A 17683-nucleotide genomic window follows, 5' to 3' on the forward strand; every position below is an offset into this window, starting at 1 on the left:
TGCACACAGATATATGAACTGGGAGGTTCCCTGAGTGAGGTTTATAAATCCTGTTGGCCACCAACAGGATTAATAATTGATAACAATTTAAAGACCATCCATAAAATGGGCGTAAAAGGATAGGGAAGAATTCTGGAATGGTCTGCACAATATATTAAATGAAAAATCAAGTGACAGAGCAGTATAACTAGTATGATCCCATGTTTTTCTTTTAAGATATGTTTACAAGTGCATAGAAAATAGTCTGGAAGGATATGATATATGGAATTAGTTAGCAGTGGTCAGTCCTGGCGAGGAAGAGATTACGGGAAGGGCTTGAACTGCATGCTTTAAATACTTCTAGATTGTAGATAGATAGCTAGATAGCTAAATAGCTAGATAGATAGACAGACAGACAGACAGATGGATAACATAGAAAAAATATTACATCAGTAGTCAGAAAAATGACTTTGCGTAAAGAGAATCACTTCCTTTGTCTCCCTAATGTTGAAAGATGCAGAAATGGGACATTCTAAGCCCTCCATTATCTGGCCCTGCCTCATCCATGTTACCCCTCAACCTCCACCCCCACACCCCGAGCACTCTGGGTTCCAAGCTCACGAAACAATTTCCTATTCCTGCCTCCTCTCACAGCTCCACATCTGTCTCACAGCTCTGTTCACAGGCACAAAGGCCCAGCTGACCCCGCCCAGTGACCTCCTCAGCCTGAATTCTGCTGTCAGACAGCCAAAGGGGAAGACAGAGACCCCAAGAGCACTCTTAACAGCCAGGACTGCTGCCCCAGCTTCCAGCAGGAACCCGGGGTTTCTGACCCAAGGATGGCCTGCGGGACCTGGGGAATTAGGGAATGTCCATTGATTATGGCCTGAGCAGGCTTGGTGGCCCCTGGCTCCAGGGCATCTGCCACAGGCACTGGACTGATCCGAGAGAACCAATTTGGGTGTAGCAGGGAGGACTGAACAGAGGAAGAGGGAGGTTAGGGTTTTAGCTCCCAATTGGGTTGCCAGATTTAATAAATAAAATTGTATGTCCCATGCAATATTTGGGACATATTGATGCTAAAAAAATGATTTGTTGTGTATCTGAAGTTCAATTTTAACTAGACTTCTTGTATTTATTCTGGCAAGCCTAGCTCCCACTTAATCCCAGCCCTTGGGGAATTTGGCCCCAAGGAGAAAGCCTCCACTTGGGGTGCCCAGGAGCAGCAGGGAAATGGCCCCTCTCAGGCCCAACACTTGAGGGTATTAAAAGGGAGCTGGGCTGCTTCTGGTGCTGGAAGGGGCACCTCTGCCCTGAGGGTGTCCCACAGAGAGCAGTGACCTTCCGGAGTAAGAGCCACCACTCACGGAAGCACACACACCAGGCAAGTGAGTACCGCGACTCCAGCAGGGAAAAGCCAGTGACAGCAAGGGAAACCTCAGATGCGAAACCTCCCACCGCCAAAGGACTTGACAAGCGTGTACCAGGAAGGATCCCGAACAAACCGCCAACAGCGAACATATGAGAGCCACACAGGGGCTGGAGGAATTATGTGTCCCAGGGCTCTCAGCACCCCAGGGATGGAGCCTGGTGAGGATGGACTGCCGCCAGGCTGGCCTGCCTCTTGGAGGTCTGGGAACTCCTCCCCAGGAGGCCCTGCTGTGGCTGGGGCCTTCAAACCCTGTGCTGTGGCCCCACAATTGCCGTTGACAGGGGCTCATTCACCCAGGGCCGGCCTGGTCCTCGCACCTAGAGCCCTCCCACCCATGCAGAGGCATGAGGCAGGGCGAGCGCACCTCGCTCTCCCCTACCTGGGTCAGACGGCACCGGGAGGCAAACACACGGGCCTCTGGGGGCCCGGGGAGCAGCGGGGGGAGCGGCAGCCTGTCCGTCGCAGTCTCAGCATGCACTGTGGGGCAAGAGTAGGAAGGTTAGTGCAGGTAAAGATGGGGCTTCTGCTAGCGGGGGTGGGCCCATATTAGTATGGGCTCCCCAAAATAGATCCCATCCCCCTAGCCTGCCAGCTCAGTGCTGCCTCCCACCTTAGTGTTTGGCCCTGTGGCACCAGCCTCCCTACTGTCCCCTAGCCCCCTCAAGTGGCCTCCCGGGCCTGGCATCAAGCCCCTGTCCAACCCCCCCCCCTTCTTACCGTCTCATACAGTCTTCCATAGGTCAGACCCACCTCAGCAAGTTTTGCACACACACACAAAGGCAGCTCTATCCCATTCTCTCTGAGGTTCCCTTCCTACCCACCAAGTCTGTCCCTTGCCTCATGGAAGATTCACTTGTAACGGCCTCACTCCCAGCACTTTCAACCCAGGATGTCTGGCTTCTGCCCCACCAAGGACCCTCAGCCAGGACCCCTCCTGTCCATGCCAGTCCTCCAGCCCCAGCCTGCCGGCTCCCTGGCTGGCTGACCACTTGCTCCTGTAAGAGGTCCTGACCCATCCTCTCCTCGTTTTCATCACACTCCTCCATTACTCCTCCTGCACACGGTCATAGGCCGCTATTCCCTGTCCTCCCCTCCTTTCTCTTTGGGCCATCTCACCCACACCAGTGTTTCAATCACCCTCTATCTATGCCCCTAGTGACCCCCCATCATGCCCAGAGAAGGGTTGAGGCCCCTGACCTATCTCCCACCCTTTTCTCCCTCACTCAGCTCCAGGCACATGGGCCGCCCTGCTGCTCTCCCTGCCTGGAACAACCCCTCCAGATCCACACAGGCATGGCTCCTCCTCATCCAGATTCAGTGCAAGGCATCTCCTCAGAAAGCCTTCCCTGAGCACTGTGTGCAGGAGCCTCTCCTTATCCGTGTCACTCCACCCTGATTGACTGATCTGTCATTTGGTTTTCCCTGTCTCAGCAATCCTGCAGTGAACTTTATTTTCAGTCAGGTTAATTGAGGTGTAATTTACCTGCAGTAAAATTTATCCTTTTTTTTAGATAACAAATGCTGGTGAGGATGTAGAGAAAAGGAATTCTTGTGGACTGTTGGTGGGAATGTAAATTGCTACACTATGGAAAACAGTATTGAGGGTCCTCAAAAAATTAAAAATAAAGCTAGCATATGATTCAACAATTCCACTTCTGGGTATATATCCAAAGGAAACAAAAACACTAACTCAAAAAGATATATGCATCCCTATGTTCACTGCAGCAGTATTTACAACAGCCAAGACATGGAAGCAATCTAAGCATCCACTGATGAATGAATGGATGAAGAAGAGGCGGTATACGTATATATCCAATAAAATACTATTCAGCCATAAAAATAAGAACATCCTACCATTTGCGACAACATGGATAGAACTTGAAGAACTTATGCCAAGTTAAATAAGTCAGACAAAGACAAATACTGTATGTGGAATCTAAAAAATAAAAACAAAAAGCCAAACTCATAAAAAAATGGATCAGACTTGCAGTTACCAGAGGCAGAGGGTTGGGGGAGAGGTATTGGAGGAAAGTGGTCAAAAGGTACAAACTTCCAGTTATAAAATAAGTATTAGGGACGCAGTGTACAACATGATGACTATAGTTAACACTGCTGTCTGTTACACAGGAAGGTTACTAAGAGAGTAAATCCTAAGAGTTATTATTACAAGCAGAAATTTTTTTTCTTTTTTCTTCTTTTTTTTTCATATCTATATGAGATAATGGATGTTAGGTGGTAATCATTTTACAATATAAATCAAACCATCATGCTGAATATCTTAAATGTATACAACGATGTATGTCAATTATTTCTCAATAAAATTGGAAAAAAATTTACCCTTTCAGTACACAATTCTATGAGTTTTGAGAGCTGCATACAGCATGTAACCCCCATAAAACCCCTTGTACAAAGAACTTTACAGGTCACTGGACGTTTGGGCACTTTTCTCCCATGCCCTTCCCCCACAAAATGTCCCCACATTTCCTCAGCTCCTTTGCAGGTAGTTGAGGCCACACAAGAAGTTCTGGTCAGTGCGTTGTAAACAAAAGTGATGTGTGTCACTGCAGGGTCAGTGCATTAAGGAGCCAGTGTGTGAATCTACCACATTCTCTTCCTTGCCACAGTCCCTGAAGGAGGCCACTACTTCCAGATGGGGCAGCTATCAGATGGCGGAGCTTCTGTCAGCCTGGGTCCCTGTGTGACTATATGGAGCAGAGTTCACCACCTTCCCCACAGTGGACATGTAATGTGAATTCATAGGGTAAAAGAAGAAAGAAGAAGGGATCCTTGTCACGTTAAATCACTGAGAGTTCAGAGAGAGCTTGCTGGTGCAGCACAGTGCTACCCTACCTACACCCCCACCGGCCACGTGGGGGCATCTGGTTTGAGAACATGTTTGGATGATTTTTCTGAGTGACAGAACTAAGCTCCATTTGGAAGCCCCTAAATAACTAGCATTTCAGTGGGGGAGGGAAAGATCTGAATCCCCAAGTTGAAGGGTTCTCTATTCGCAAGAGAAAGGGGGCAGTTCCAGGATCCACCTGGAGACAACCTCTACCTGGAGAAGGGACTGTGAGCCGAGGCAACTGGCAGCAACTCCGTGACAGCTGGGGCCTTGGCCTACACTCAAGGACTTGAACTTGACTTGAGAACAAAGGCTGGTATGTCTTTAGAGCTTTATCCCTGACTCAGGTCTGGGACCAGCTCTCAGAAAGGCCCTAGGACCCGCAACTCGTCTGCCCTGGAGGGACAATTTGGGGGGAGGAGGAAGGAAAACTCCAACAGGGCCTTGGAGCTGCAAATGACAATGAGCTGCAAGCTTAACTGTAGGTTTATATTTTGAACTTATTGGCACTTTACTTTGAAAATTATCACCTTCCTTGTTGTGTGCTCCTGTGGGACAATACAGGGAATAGGGAGAAGAGGCAGCCCCTCAAGATAAGACCAGGGCACTGGTAGGCAACTTGAGAGGAAAGCCCTTAGTCTATATAAAGTCCCCTGTGACTTCTTGCCTTTTCCAAGAAGTAAAATTTGGCTGTAGTAAAATTCACTGCCTCCCTGCCACCAACCTTCTGCCCCCAAATGGGTACAATACAGCTTCTTCAAGGCCATTAAAAAGACTCTTCTTGTGAATGAGCACTGGATGTGGTGTCAATACTAGTCTATGTGCATCCAAAGGCTCCTGTGATCTTGAACTTGGGCTAGAGTGGAGAGTTGGCTGGGCTGGGGTCAGCTCAGACCCCTGGCTCGAAAGCACACTTGAGCAGCCCCACTCAGGGAGGAAGTTGTTTTAGATTTGGATGTTATGGTCTGGTACCCAGAGGCCTGGGCAATGTTGGGAAGAACACACTGACTCGTGGAAAATGCCTATCTAGAACTGCTTAGGGGGGATTCCCTAAGCACAATATGAATCGTTTTCCCCTGAATGGTTTTTGCTGACTGACTGGGCTTTAATTCACTGTCTGCCAAGGGTTGGGGAGCTGAAAACAGGACAAAGGTTCAAAGGCAAATATTGAAAGAAGTTCCTCTGGGGAATTGAGGAAGAGCTGCCATAGGAGTGAAGTGACAGGTGGAGGGAGGATGGAAGGGGATCAGAGAGGGTAAAGGGGCACAGACATCGCCATCTCGTCACAGTCACCATACACAGTGTCCCTGAGAGCTCAGTCATCACTGGGCTGAGCCCCTTCCCACGTGCTAACACATTTAATTCCCACCAGCACCCTAGGAGGTGGGTACTGTCACTGACTGCTTTTTCAGGATAGGGAAACTGAGGCACAGAGAGAAGTAATTTGTAAGGAATAGGGCTGCATTTCAAACCCAGGCAGTCAGGCTCCAACACTCATCCTAAGAGTCTCGGATGAAACTGGGTTGGTCGGGTTAGAAATGAATGAAAGGCTCCTCAATGCCATTGGCAGGAATTCTGTCTGTGGGTGGTCAGATCTAAGTTGTCCCAAAAATCCCTTCTGTCACTCACTAGCTCTCTGACCTTAAGCAAGTTACTTACACTAAGTCTGGTCCTTATCTGTAAAACGTACTTCATAGTAGAGATTACAGAGTAATATGGTAGTTGAGATTACAGAGCATGTGTGAGTGAGTGTGTGTGTGTGTGTGAGGGTGTGTGGTACCTAGAGAACAGAAACTCCACAAAAAGCAGATATCCCCAACCCCCATCACGGAGCCACAGCACAGATGTGCCAGTCTCCAGAACTTCCAAGCATGTGCATGGATATATGTGTACACGTATGTGCTCAAATGTACACGTGTCCCTGCCAAGGTGAGCACTCATGTGTACGTGCATGCATTTCCCCCCCTCGTCCCATCCCCACCTCGGGCTGGTGGTGGCATTAGCCACACAGTCCTCAGTCAAACACCCAGACATCACTCCAGAGTCCTTTCTCTTTCCCTCTCTCACCCTCATATCCTCTCACCATGGCCAGCCAATTCCTGAGTATTTCTCAAACTCATCTTCTCCCCAGTTCTCCCCCATCCCCACCCAGGTTGGCTTGCAGTCCTCTCTCCACCCACCCTTCACATAGTGGCAACAGGAATGACCTTTCCCAGTCACAAATCCGACTTCACCCTGGCTCTGCTTAAAACCCTTCCAGGAAGCCTCGCCAAGCAAGTTGTGAAACTCAGAAGCCCTAAGGAGAAGTCTGACAGATTTGACTGAATAAAGATCTAAAGCTTCTATATGGCTAAAGATACCATAAACAAAGTTAAAAAGACAAAGGACAGACTAGGGAAAATATTTCCAGTACACATAATAGAAAAAAGTTTTAAAATTCCTAAAACACTAAAAGCTCCTTTTTACCAATAAGCAAAAAGCAAAAAGAAAAGAAAAATGGGCAAAGGATATGAACAGTCAATTCACAGAGGAGGAAATACAAATGGCCAATAACCACATGAAAAGATGTTCAGCCTTGCTGGGGAGAAGGAAAGTTGAGTGTTGAAACCACAGGGAGGCGTTTTCTTGGATTGGTAAAAGTTAAAAGGCTTGATAATGTTCGGTGTGGAGGATGGCTGGGGAAATGGCCACCCGCAGATGCCAAGGCTAGGAGCATAAACTGGCCCAAACTTTTGGAAGAACAATGTGACAGTATCTATCAAAATTTAATAAGCATACCCTTCGCCCTGGCAATTTCACATCTAGAAATCTATCCTACAGAAAGGCTTACACGTGTCAGCCAAGATATATATACAAGGATGTTCACTGAAGCATTATTTGCAAGAGTGAAAAACTGAAGGCAACCTAAATATCCATCAACCCAGGACTAGTTACATAAACTATGCTACATACAAACAATGGAATATTAGGCAGTGATTTAAAAGAACACAGTAGCTCTGCACACAGTGACACTGACAGATGCCCACAGCACGCTGGTAAATGAAAAATGGAAGTTGTAGAGTAATGTGCGTAATATGATTCCATTTCTTTTTTTATATAATATACAATAAATATGTTTATAAATGTGCAGAAAAAGACCAACAATAGTGAGACCTTGGCAGAATGAGATCTAAGGGCAAAGAGGGAATTTCCTAGTGAAAATGACACATTTCTGAATTGTTTCAATTTTTTTTGCATAAACAAATGTTGCTTTTGTGGTATTAAAAAAATACCTCATCCATGGCCCCTCACAGGCTGTAGGACAAAGTCCAAACTCAGTGTGGCACCGAGGGTCCCTCAGGACACAGCTCATGTGTGCCACCAGGCTGGGGTCTCTCCTTGTCTCATTCTTTCCTTAAGTCTAGATAGACACACCCAGCTCCCTGGCATGTTCCCCAAACTGCCTCTGGGCCTTTGTCCATGCAGTTTCCTCTTCCTGGAATGTCATTTCCTGCCTTCTGTGCTTCATCTTTCAAGTTGTTGCTCAGGTGTCTCCACCTTCTGGAAACTCTTCCTGAACACTCCCCCACACTCCGCCTTCATGCTCCCTCCCAGCAATGGTGACAGCCAACATCCAGGGAGCATTCATGTGTCTGTGTCGAGGCTATGCTATGTGTTTTATGTTGTATTGGTTTCTTCAATCCTCATAGCAACCCTAGGAAGGTTTGTCATCACCTCATTTAATAGATGAGGAAACTGAGGCACTTGATTTGCTTAAAGTCACACAGTCAACAATCAGCAGAGCCAATGAGTGGTGCCAGGCAGAGCAGCCGTGCAGCCCTCCACCAGCGCTCAGCACTCAGGGCTGGAATCCCTTGGTACGTGTACCTGCCAGGATCCAAGAATTGCCTGTGAGTCCCAAGGGTGGGGTTTGCTTGTTCCTGCTTCCAGAAGCTGGGCAGTTCAAGCATACACAGGGAGCTCTGCTGGGGCCAGAGGCCAGCCCCCACGCCCACCCAGTCATGGCTACAGTAAGCAGCCCCCTCAGGGCTGGAGGGGTGTGAGGGTGGGGGCTGGGACCAGCACAGGGAGGGGCCAGCTGACTCAGGACTGCTGAGGAAATGGATGGTTTGTGGAGGTGCAGCCCCTCCCAAAGCAAGGACCCAAGCTACTTCCTGCACACCTACAGTGTGCCAGGCCCTGAGGGTAACGGCCAGGGAAGCTAGGGGCAGGAAACTACCCTGCCCTCCATACACCGCAAAGTCAGGCACAGAGAGGTCAGAAGCCTAAGAGGGGGACAAGCAAAGAGCTGTAGGATGCTGTTCAGAGGAAGGGGGCCTGGCTTCTGATCCGGGTGAAATAGATAGGAGGGTCTCCATGAAGGATGTGGCATCTGGGCCCAGCCTAAAAAAGATGAAGGGAATCTGGGCAGGTGGAGTTGGGGAAGGGAACTCCAGGGGGCTGGAACAGCTTGAGCAAGGGTCTGGAGGTGGGCAAGTGTGGGGAGCGCTGGAGAAGAGTCACTGGTTTTGTAAGTAGGGAAGCAGCAGTGGATGTGAGGGTGGGGGAGGCTGGGGGCCCTTGGAGGGGGCAGCTGCCTGCAGGCAAGGAGGGGGCAACCTGGAGAGGGTGGTCTGCCTAGGATTGGACCTTGTTAGGCAACTACCCCTCTGCAGTTAGCCAGCTGACTGTGGCCTAGTCCCCCACCTCGGTTCCCTCAGCTGTAGAAAATCATGAAACTTCTGAGACAAGAGAATTAAAGGAGACAGTGGTTTGCAGCACCTGGCACCCAGGAAGGCAGGCGATGGACACATCTGGGAGGCACAGTACCCCAGGAGACAGGTGTGGCTCCCTGGGGGCAGCTGCCTTTGTGATGTGAACGTGTGTGTGCACGTGCCTCAGAACGCCTCCCAGCCCAAGGAAAATATTCAAATACTATCGTGTGTTTAAAAGCGTAAACTCCAGGTATGTGATTTCAGATTTTCCACCTTAAAGAGACATGAGAGGCAGAGCCCCATGATCTTGAGCAGGTCCCTGCCCCTCTCAGGGCCTCAGTTTCCCCATGTGGGTGGTAGGTGGTTGACTGGGTGGTTTCTCTAGGCCTGAAGAAATTCAGAAAGGGCTGAGCCTTAGAAAGAGGGAAATGGGGTTGGGTGGGGGAGAGGTGGGGTGTGTGGAAGTTCAGAGGGGTGGGATTAAGAGGGGAGGAATGGAGATGAAGGAAGACCCTACCTCCTAAGGCAAGTTCCCTACCCAGCCAGGGCCCTCCTCACACACTCTTCTCACCTTACCAGTGCCCAGGTGGTGTTCTCCACTCAGTTGGGGGTGGCGAAATGGAAGGAGAGGAGCCTCTGCCTCCCACAGCAAGTTCACTCCCAGGACCAGTGGGAACAGTGGTGTGCAGGCCTGGAGGCAGGCAAGACCTGGGATCATGTCCCACCAGGCTACTTCAGGCTAGTGCCATTACACAAGTCCCTGTGCATCTCCATTTCCTCTTCCATGAAATGGATAAAAACGCTTTCCTTGTAAGGTAACATCATCAGCCCAGTGCCCAGCACACCATCAGCCTTCCCCATAGGTGAGTCCTTTGGTTCACCAGGAGCTGTGGGTGGCCTCGGGGATTCACAGCCAGCTCTGGGGAGGGGGAGAATCTCTCACTCTAGGCACCCTCAAGACCCTCCTGGGTGCTATCTTCCAAGACCCTGTCTTAGCCTCCCCACTGGCCCATCTCCAGCACCTCCCCCATCCCACCTGCTGCCAGAGGAACACTCTAAGTGAGGCCCACCTCAACTCTGATCACTGGCTGTCATTGCCTGTTTGCTTGTCACCTCCTCCACCAGCCCTGTGGGCAGAATTACATCTGATTCATCCTGGCCATTGCAGAGTGTGGGGCCTGGCACAGGAGTCCTGCCCACAGGCAGCAGAGCTGGCAGTGGGGATGGACGGGCAGAACCATTCACCCCTCCTACCCCAACACCTGTTTCTCTATTGATGTATCCATGACAATTCAAGGCTCAGCGTGAGGATTGGTAAGGGCTCAGTGTGTTCAATCTGTTCAAGGTCACAGCTCAGTGTGGGGATGGGATCAAAGTTCAGTCTGTCCAGGATCAGGCTCAGCATGGAACTGGGGTCAGTATTTTCTGTCTCCTACCATGAAGGAAGTTTTCTATTCCCTACCATGAAGGGCTCAGGACTCCTCCCAGCCTTACTCATTGCTTTGAAAACAACATATCCTGCCCCTGGGGTGCCAGGGCCTGTCTTCTGAGTCCCCACCATGCCCACCCTCTGCCCAGGCAAGGCCTGTTCTATGCTCCATTCCAGGCAGCTATGCTGGGATTCCCACTCTCACTGTGTCCCAGCCACCACCTGACCCCAGCAGGAGTGGCTCAAGGCAGGAAGAGCTTCCTCGCATCCCTAACTGGCCTTCAGAAACACAGCAAGGACAGTCAGCCTTCTGGCATGGATGCATTCCCAAGCCAAGGAGTGCTTTGTGAGTTAGCTCAGATTTTTTGATTATCCACCTCACTGTCCCCACTCCATAAGCCCTAATGACCCAGTGCCACCATAGTTAAAACCAGGTCTGGCTGAACATGCAGACAAAGGTGTCAGTTGACACAAGGCAATGAGACAAGCCAACCAAACACCCCCTCCTGTCACAATGCCTGAAATCCCTCCTTTGTGCTCCTTGCTTTAATCCACCCTTGCTGACCCTCCTCTGAAACCTCCATCCTAGGTTAGTTTTCAGCTAAGTGTGGGGACTATTGGGTCCCTCGGCCCTCAGTGACTCCAGTCTAGCCCAGGTCTGGCACTCACGGGGCTCAGAAATGGGAGCTGAATCAGAGATCGGCCTGAGTGGGCATCAGAGCTGGGCAGGAGGCTGCCCCCGCCCCTCAGCACCCCCACCCAGCCAGCCAAAACCCTACTATCTCTGCTTGCTACAGGTCAAGATGGTTTGCTGGAAAGACACATGGTTCTCATTTTAATTAATTAAAGAAAAATCTAATCACTGCATTAAACTTCTCATTACTCCACTTGAATACCCGTTAAGTAAATTTAATTACCAGAGGATTGGGTTTCCCAGCCTCTTTCATTAGCTTCTGATAAGAGTGGGGAGTGGGGAGGGAGGAGGGTGGGAAACAGAACAATGCCATTCTCAGCCTACAGAGGGCGAGGCGGCAGGGGCATTGTACTGGGGCTACCATGGTCAGGCTTTGTTTCTCCCTGAAGACAGGCTTGGCCTTGGGCCTGGGGAGACCCGCACCCCAGCTGCCCCTAGAAAGGAAAAGGCCTAGCATTTGGCTACAGTAAGCACTGAACGCTTCATTTACGGCCGCTCTTGGTTATTTATACCCCACTTCCTTCTAAAATAGTTTGAGGCTGCTAAGAACAGCACAGACTGAAAAATAAGAGAAATCAGAACAAGGGAAAAAAATGAGAGAGAAGAAGATGAAGCCAAAAGCAATGTTACCGAGCAACTGCATGCCACAACATCCTGAACATTTATCAGAAATGGGCCACAAACCAGCTATGAGCTTCCTAGTAGCCAAGGTGAAGAGAGCAACACACTTTGGCACTGAAGCAGTAACCAATCGAGTATTCATGAGGAAATGCACAATGAGCCTCAGAATTTCCATCTGTAAAAGGGTGGAGCTGGAGGATGAACTAAAGGAAATAACCATTAGCTGGAGCAGTCAGCAGAGATTTCTTAAAGAAAGAGGGACATAAACTGGGCCTTGGAAAAAAAGATGGGGCAGACTTCATCTATAATAATCATTTGTTATTTGCCTCCCCCAGCTTGAGGCATCTCCTTCCTGCCAGCAGGACCCTGAGCTTCCTTTGGGAAACACCCACCCCCTCATCCCTGGTCACACACTTGGAGAAGGACAGACTCTGACCCCTAACCCATCTGTGTTTCCAAGCCATGTGGACCCAGTAAAAGGATCAGGATGACCTTAACCCTACCAATAGGGCTCAAGAGATCAACTCCAGGACTTTTATTTGTTCTATCAAGAAAACAGATTTTTGTCTCTACCCCAGTCCCCAGATTTCAACCTGGAAGCATGTTGCCCCAGAAACAGCTGACAGTTATCTTCTGACCATATCATGTGAAATGCCAGTAGGAGTGGAGTCATCACCAAAAAGGAGAAGCATAGGAATAAAGACAAAAAACAGGTCCTGGTCACATTGTTGAAACCACTGGATCAAGTCCTGCCTGAAGCCCAACCCATGCCCAGACACTTCAGTTACATGAGATAATTTCATTTCATTGAAATAGCATTTTTACTACTTGCAATCAAAGGGATCCTAACAGACACAGTGTTCAAAAAGGTATCCTTCCTGTTCCAGAGACCAAGAAGGCTTGGGAAGTAGTCAGGATGGGGATGGCACCTACCGTGACTGCTACTGTGCCCCGCTGAGTTCTGAAGCTTGATGAGTCCTCTCAGCGCAGCCTGGGGTTGAGGAATAAGCTTGGGAGCAGGTCCAGGGGCTGACAGGGACAGAGCCCTGGAATGCTGGCAGAAGGAAGACTCAAGGCAGCCAGGACATGGCTGTGAGAACCCTAGAAAATAGGAGAAGCATGAATGAGCAGCACGGTTCTTACAGGGACAGAGGGGCATTTGGGCACAGTGCATAGGGCAGATGGTGGCCACACCTTGACAAAGGGGAGATCAAAATCAGCCAAGTTTGTCTTCGCTTCCTCACGTCTTATATCTTATTTCCCCCATTTACTGCCCCCTCTCCCTGAAGTACCTCCAGGCTGTAGAAGAGCATCTTTAGAAGGCCTCCCCTCTGAAAAGAAGTGGGGGCTGGGAGGGGGAAGGCACGGCTGGAATCCACATGCTGTTGCCAGAGTGTATGTGCCTGGTGGTGGGGAGAAGGCAGGGGAGTTTTCCCCTCAGTACTGTGGACTTATTTCTCACAGCTCCTCTCCCAGTGAGTGCCCAGAACATGGCCTAAGCAGCCTGAATAGGACAAAGTTGAGTGAGGCAGCTGTCTTATTTGATGTTCAGTCTGGACTTCTAAAAGAATCCTAGAGAGGACAATGCCTAATCCAAGGGAATGAACGGTGGAGTTCCAGCCATGGGCAGAGCTCAGGGTAGGCTCTCCAAGTGCCTTCCTATCTAAGGAACCAGGAAATCATCTACCCTACCTTCACACCAGTCTCCCTTGGGCACCATCCCTGGCTGGGGGCCACTCCTCGAGGAGCCTACACTCTTCCCCAGCTTCTCTCTGAGGCCAAGCTGGGACCTTTGGGGAGAGAAACAAGGTGGGAATATTTCCGACTCAGGACACTGCCAGAGGTCCAGGTCTTTGGAAAGTCACTAAGCCCATCTAGACCCTTAATGAGTTCTCTGATCTAGGGGCTGCTGGCTTTCCTCTTGGCTCCATAAAAAGGCATGATGACAGAGATCCCGAATCACAGAACACTGGGCTGATTGGATCACTAGAAATGTCTCTAGACCAGAGCAGTCAAATAGAGTTTTCCGCAATGATGGATGTGTTCTACACCTGTGCTATCTGATAACGTAGCCACTAGCCACACACGGATACTGAAATGTGAATAGGGACCCGAAGAATCTGATTTTTTCTTTTCTTTTATTCATTCATACTTAAATCTAAATAGCCACTTGTGGTGAGTGGCTACCACATTGGAAAGTATAGCTCTGGACCAACCCTTGACCTGGCCACAGTATCTAGAGAAAACTAAGGTCCAGAGAGGAGAAGGGATTTGCCCGACTTCACACAGAAAATGGCAAAGGCAAAACCTGGAACTTAGTTCCTCTGACTCCTAGCCCCAACTCTCCACAGCACCCACTGCCCTTCCCATGGGGGCCTCATGTTCTCCCACCATGCTCAGCACTGTGGCACTGTCTTGCTGCCCCACTACCCATGCTGCACTCCTGGGGCAGGATATCAGACCGCCTTTGTAGGGACCTAACTCTCCCAGCAACGGCCGCTGGCCCATCCCTCAGCCCCGCCACAAAGCAGCTTCAATGAATATCCTGGAGGTTGGCTGGGGAAATCATCCATCAGAGAGGAAGTGCTCCAGGCACAGAGCTGTTCACTGCAGGGTTATTAACAACAGCAAAATTCTGGAAGCTGCCTAAACATCCCACAATAGAGATGACAAAGTGCATCACGACACCTCCACGTGGTGGAATATTACACAGTTGTTAAAAACGATAAACATGAATTCTGGTAGCGGCACAGAGCAATGTTTACCTAACAGGATTGAGCAAGAAAACAGAAAATGGATGAGGGTGGGGGCTGGGCTGCAGCAGAGTACAGGGCTCTGCACTCACCAAGCTCACTCACATTTGTTACCCACCAACCCACATCGTGGCGTCCAGATTTCGTACCATTCTATAGATGGAGGAGCTGAGGCTTCAAGAAGCCACACACATACTCCTGGAAAAACGGGGAAGTGAGGGCAGAGTTGGGGCTCAAAATCTCAATTTCTGACTTTAAGGACAGACTTCTACAGCTGCCTCTTTGTGCCATGATGGTGACATTATGGGTGATCTTTCCTTTCTATTTATTAACTCATCTTACTTAACCAACACATTGACTCTCATAATCTGTACAACAAATGTAACAGAGAGGAATTTTTACCCTTATTTTTTGGATGAGGAAACCAAGGCACAGAGGTCAAGGGCCACTTCTACTTCCCATATATTCTGCAAGGTTCTAGTACTGTCTTTACAGGAAAAAGGCAAGGGGGCAGGGAGGGAGCAGTTGTTGACTTGGGGTGGTTGAAATACAGATGTGTGTGTGTGTGTGTGTGTTTTCCCTTTTTAATTTCATAGAAATTCTTTTTGTAGTAATTGAAAGAAAAAAGTTGCAGAAATAAAATATTGCTTCAAATTTTTTTAAAAAACAAGCACATACACAAAAATGAAAATTTATCAAATTGAAGCTACTGATGAATCCAAGAGACCTCGACTATGAACATAATCCATCTCCTGGCAGCAAAGCTCATGTCTCCAGGCTTTCCTGCCAATTTGCTGACCCTGGACCACTCCCTCCTGCCAGAGCGAGATCCTCACCTCAGGGGGCAGCGGGGAGCAGCCCTGTGTGGAAGTGGACTTCAATAAACACTTCCCAGGGCCCTTGGCACAGCGCAGCGGGCCAGCAGGCAGGCCGCAGGCCCCTGCTGCTTGCGGTGCTCCTGTCACTGGCCAGGGCTGACCTCAAGAGGACATGGTATTCTGCCTCCAGCCCCAGGCAGCCCCATCCCACAAGAAGAGCAACTGAGACCCGAAAGATAAAAGACCCTGCCAGAGGTCACACTGCCACTGAACTGGGAAACGTGTGCGTGTGCACGTTCACGTGGGTACGTATGACCCACACACATCCAAGGGGTGACCACAAGCCTCCCACACAAAGTTGCAGCGAAGGCCTGGTGAAATGATGCCCGTCAAGGACTGGCATTTATAAGTATTAGCATCTTTCCCCCTTTTGTTTTAAAAAGGGGGCTCAAAAAGCCAATTTAAGCTTAGACTGGTAAGTTCACATCTATCCTAATATTCTGGAAGTGCTGCCCAGAACGCTGTGAAAGACAATGGCCAGTTTGAGGAGTTCACGACCAAAGCGTCCTGCGGGGTAACTGCACGTACTCCTTGGCTGCTCAGAGGGGTGATGTGCACTCCAGCCAGGCACGAGCAAAGCCCTCATGACGTCCTTGTAGGGGAGACCTTCCATGTCCAGGAATGTGGGAGAGTGGATCAGGCTGGTACCCGGGTGGAATCTCACTGGCACAACCTTTTTTGGCAGAGACTAGGATGGAGTTTGGAAGGTAGGTCCAGGGAGGGGTCACTTAGGGAGGCAGAATCCTCTGTTCAAAGCCCTCCACTTGCCCTAGGAAAGAGGGAGTTACTAGACCCTGACTGAGTTCTGTGAGTAGCTTCAAGAGCTAGCTACACAGAGTGGACAGGGAGTCATGGCCTTTTTTGAGCCTAGTGGCCAGGAGACATGACTCACGTGGGTGAGCCAGCCACGAGCTCTGGAGATGGTGCAGCCATCTGTTTTATGTATCTGTTCATAAAATTTTGATAAAGTGGGGTCTGCTTACAGGGGCTTGACAGGAAGAGGTGGGCCTGGAACCCATGCTCCCTGAGGAAGTCTCAGGGGCCTGGTCAAGACTTCAGGTCTCTGAAAAAGACACTTGGCATCTATGCGCCCAGAGAGCAGAGCTAGACTCAGTGAGAAAAAATTCTAGGAAGACAGAGCTCTGTTCTGCATGGGGAGTAGTGAGCTCCCTGTCCCTGGGGGCATGCAAGCAGAGGTCTGGAGAATATATATGCTGGGTAGGGATTTGCACTAAATGGAGAGGTTGCTTTCAGCTATGAACTTCTTTAATTCTATCCACATATGAATCAGGGCTAGATTGTGTGGATCAAAGAGGATGTTACAGAGAGTGCAGGGAAAGCACAATGATGTCCAGAATAATAGTTATGATTATTATTATTGTTATAGATCACTGAACATTCCCATCTGTTCTCTCACTGGATCTTCTGCCCATCCCGTGAGGCACATAGGGCAGGATGATTAACACCATTTAGCAGATGAGGAAACTGAGACCCAGAGAGGGAATGGGACTACCCCAAGGTCTCACAGCACATCAGCCCCAGACCCAGGTGCCTTCCCCTCCTGTACTCCCAATGGTCATCCCACCACCCCTACCCCAGAAGCAGAGAGTGAGAATGTCCCCTCCACCCTGGGCTTCCATCCAGCTGCCAAGACTCCATTCCTGAAGGTTACAAGCTCTCTCTGTACCTCCTCCCTGAAACATGGGAGGGGAGTCCCAGCCTAGAAAGCTTCTCCTCCCAGGTTACACAGTCCCTGCCTTTCCACCCCATCCCCTCATTCCCCTGGTAGTCCTGCCACAGCTCCTTAGTTTGGTTCCTTCAAACTAGACCCAGGGTTAGCCCTAGGCTTTGCTCACAAAATGAATTCAAGGAAATGAACTCCCTCCCTCTCAGCATCATTCTTCCCCTCACACATACACAGCTTGTGACCAGGGGGAACCAGAACCCACCTTGCCAGGCATCCCTCTTGAGCACCTTCCCTATTCCTAGCCAGAGGGGCAGAGAGAGGGCATCTGGGAAGGAGAGAGGGGAGTGTCAGGAGGTGGGGAGACAGAGACCACCGAGGCAGGAAAGCTGCCACCCCCAGGACCACTCCATGCCCCATCACACACTGAACCTCAGGATACTCTTGTGAGCTGAGTATCAGCATCTCACTTTACAGATGATGGAATGAAGGCTCAGAGAGATTAAGAACTTGCCCAAATTCAAAATATTAAATTGAACAGAAACAGCCTTAAGTTCTGGAGAGAGGATTTGAACCCAGGACCAGTCAATTCTAAATAACCAGTGCTTTCCCATGCTCCCTGCTGCCTCCACAGAAGTGCAAGGCAGCTCAACTAAGCAGACTGGTGAGCAGAT

At 49.7% G+C, this 17683-nt stretch overlaps 1 protein-coding gene across 2 annotated transcripts in view; it reads right to left on the reverse strand.

The window, feature by feature from the left end:
- Positions 1 to 12791, reverse strand: part of LINGO1 (leucine rich repeat and Ig domain containing 1) — a 75555-nt gene extending 62764 nt beyond the window's left edge. Inside the window, exons 1-2 of one of the 2 annotated variants that reach the window (XM_010977851.3) lie at positions 12628 to 12791; positions 1791 to 1888 (exon numbers count right to left, since the gene is read on the reverse strand). The gene's annotated coding sequence lies outside the window, so the exon portion shown is untranslated. The remainder of the gene's footprint in view (positions 1 to 1790; positions 1889 to 12627) is intronic. The other variant, XM_064480686.1, reaches the window with a different exon arrangement.
- Between the last annotated feature and the right edge of the window lie 4892 nt (positions 12792 to 17683).

The sequence above is a fragment of the Camelus dromedarius genome, chromosome 29 (genome assembly GCF_036321535.1).
Source record: "Camelus dromedarius isolate mCamDro1 chromosome 29, mCamDro1.pat, whole genome shotgun sequence".
Taxonomy (NCBI): domain Eukaryota; kingdom Metazoa; phylum Chordata; class Mammalia; order Artiodactyla; family Camelidae; genus Camelus; species Camelus dromedarius.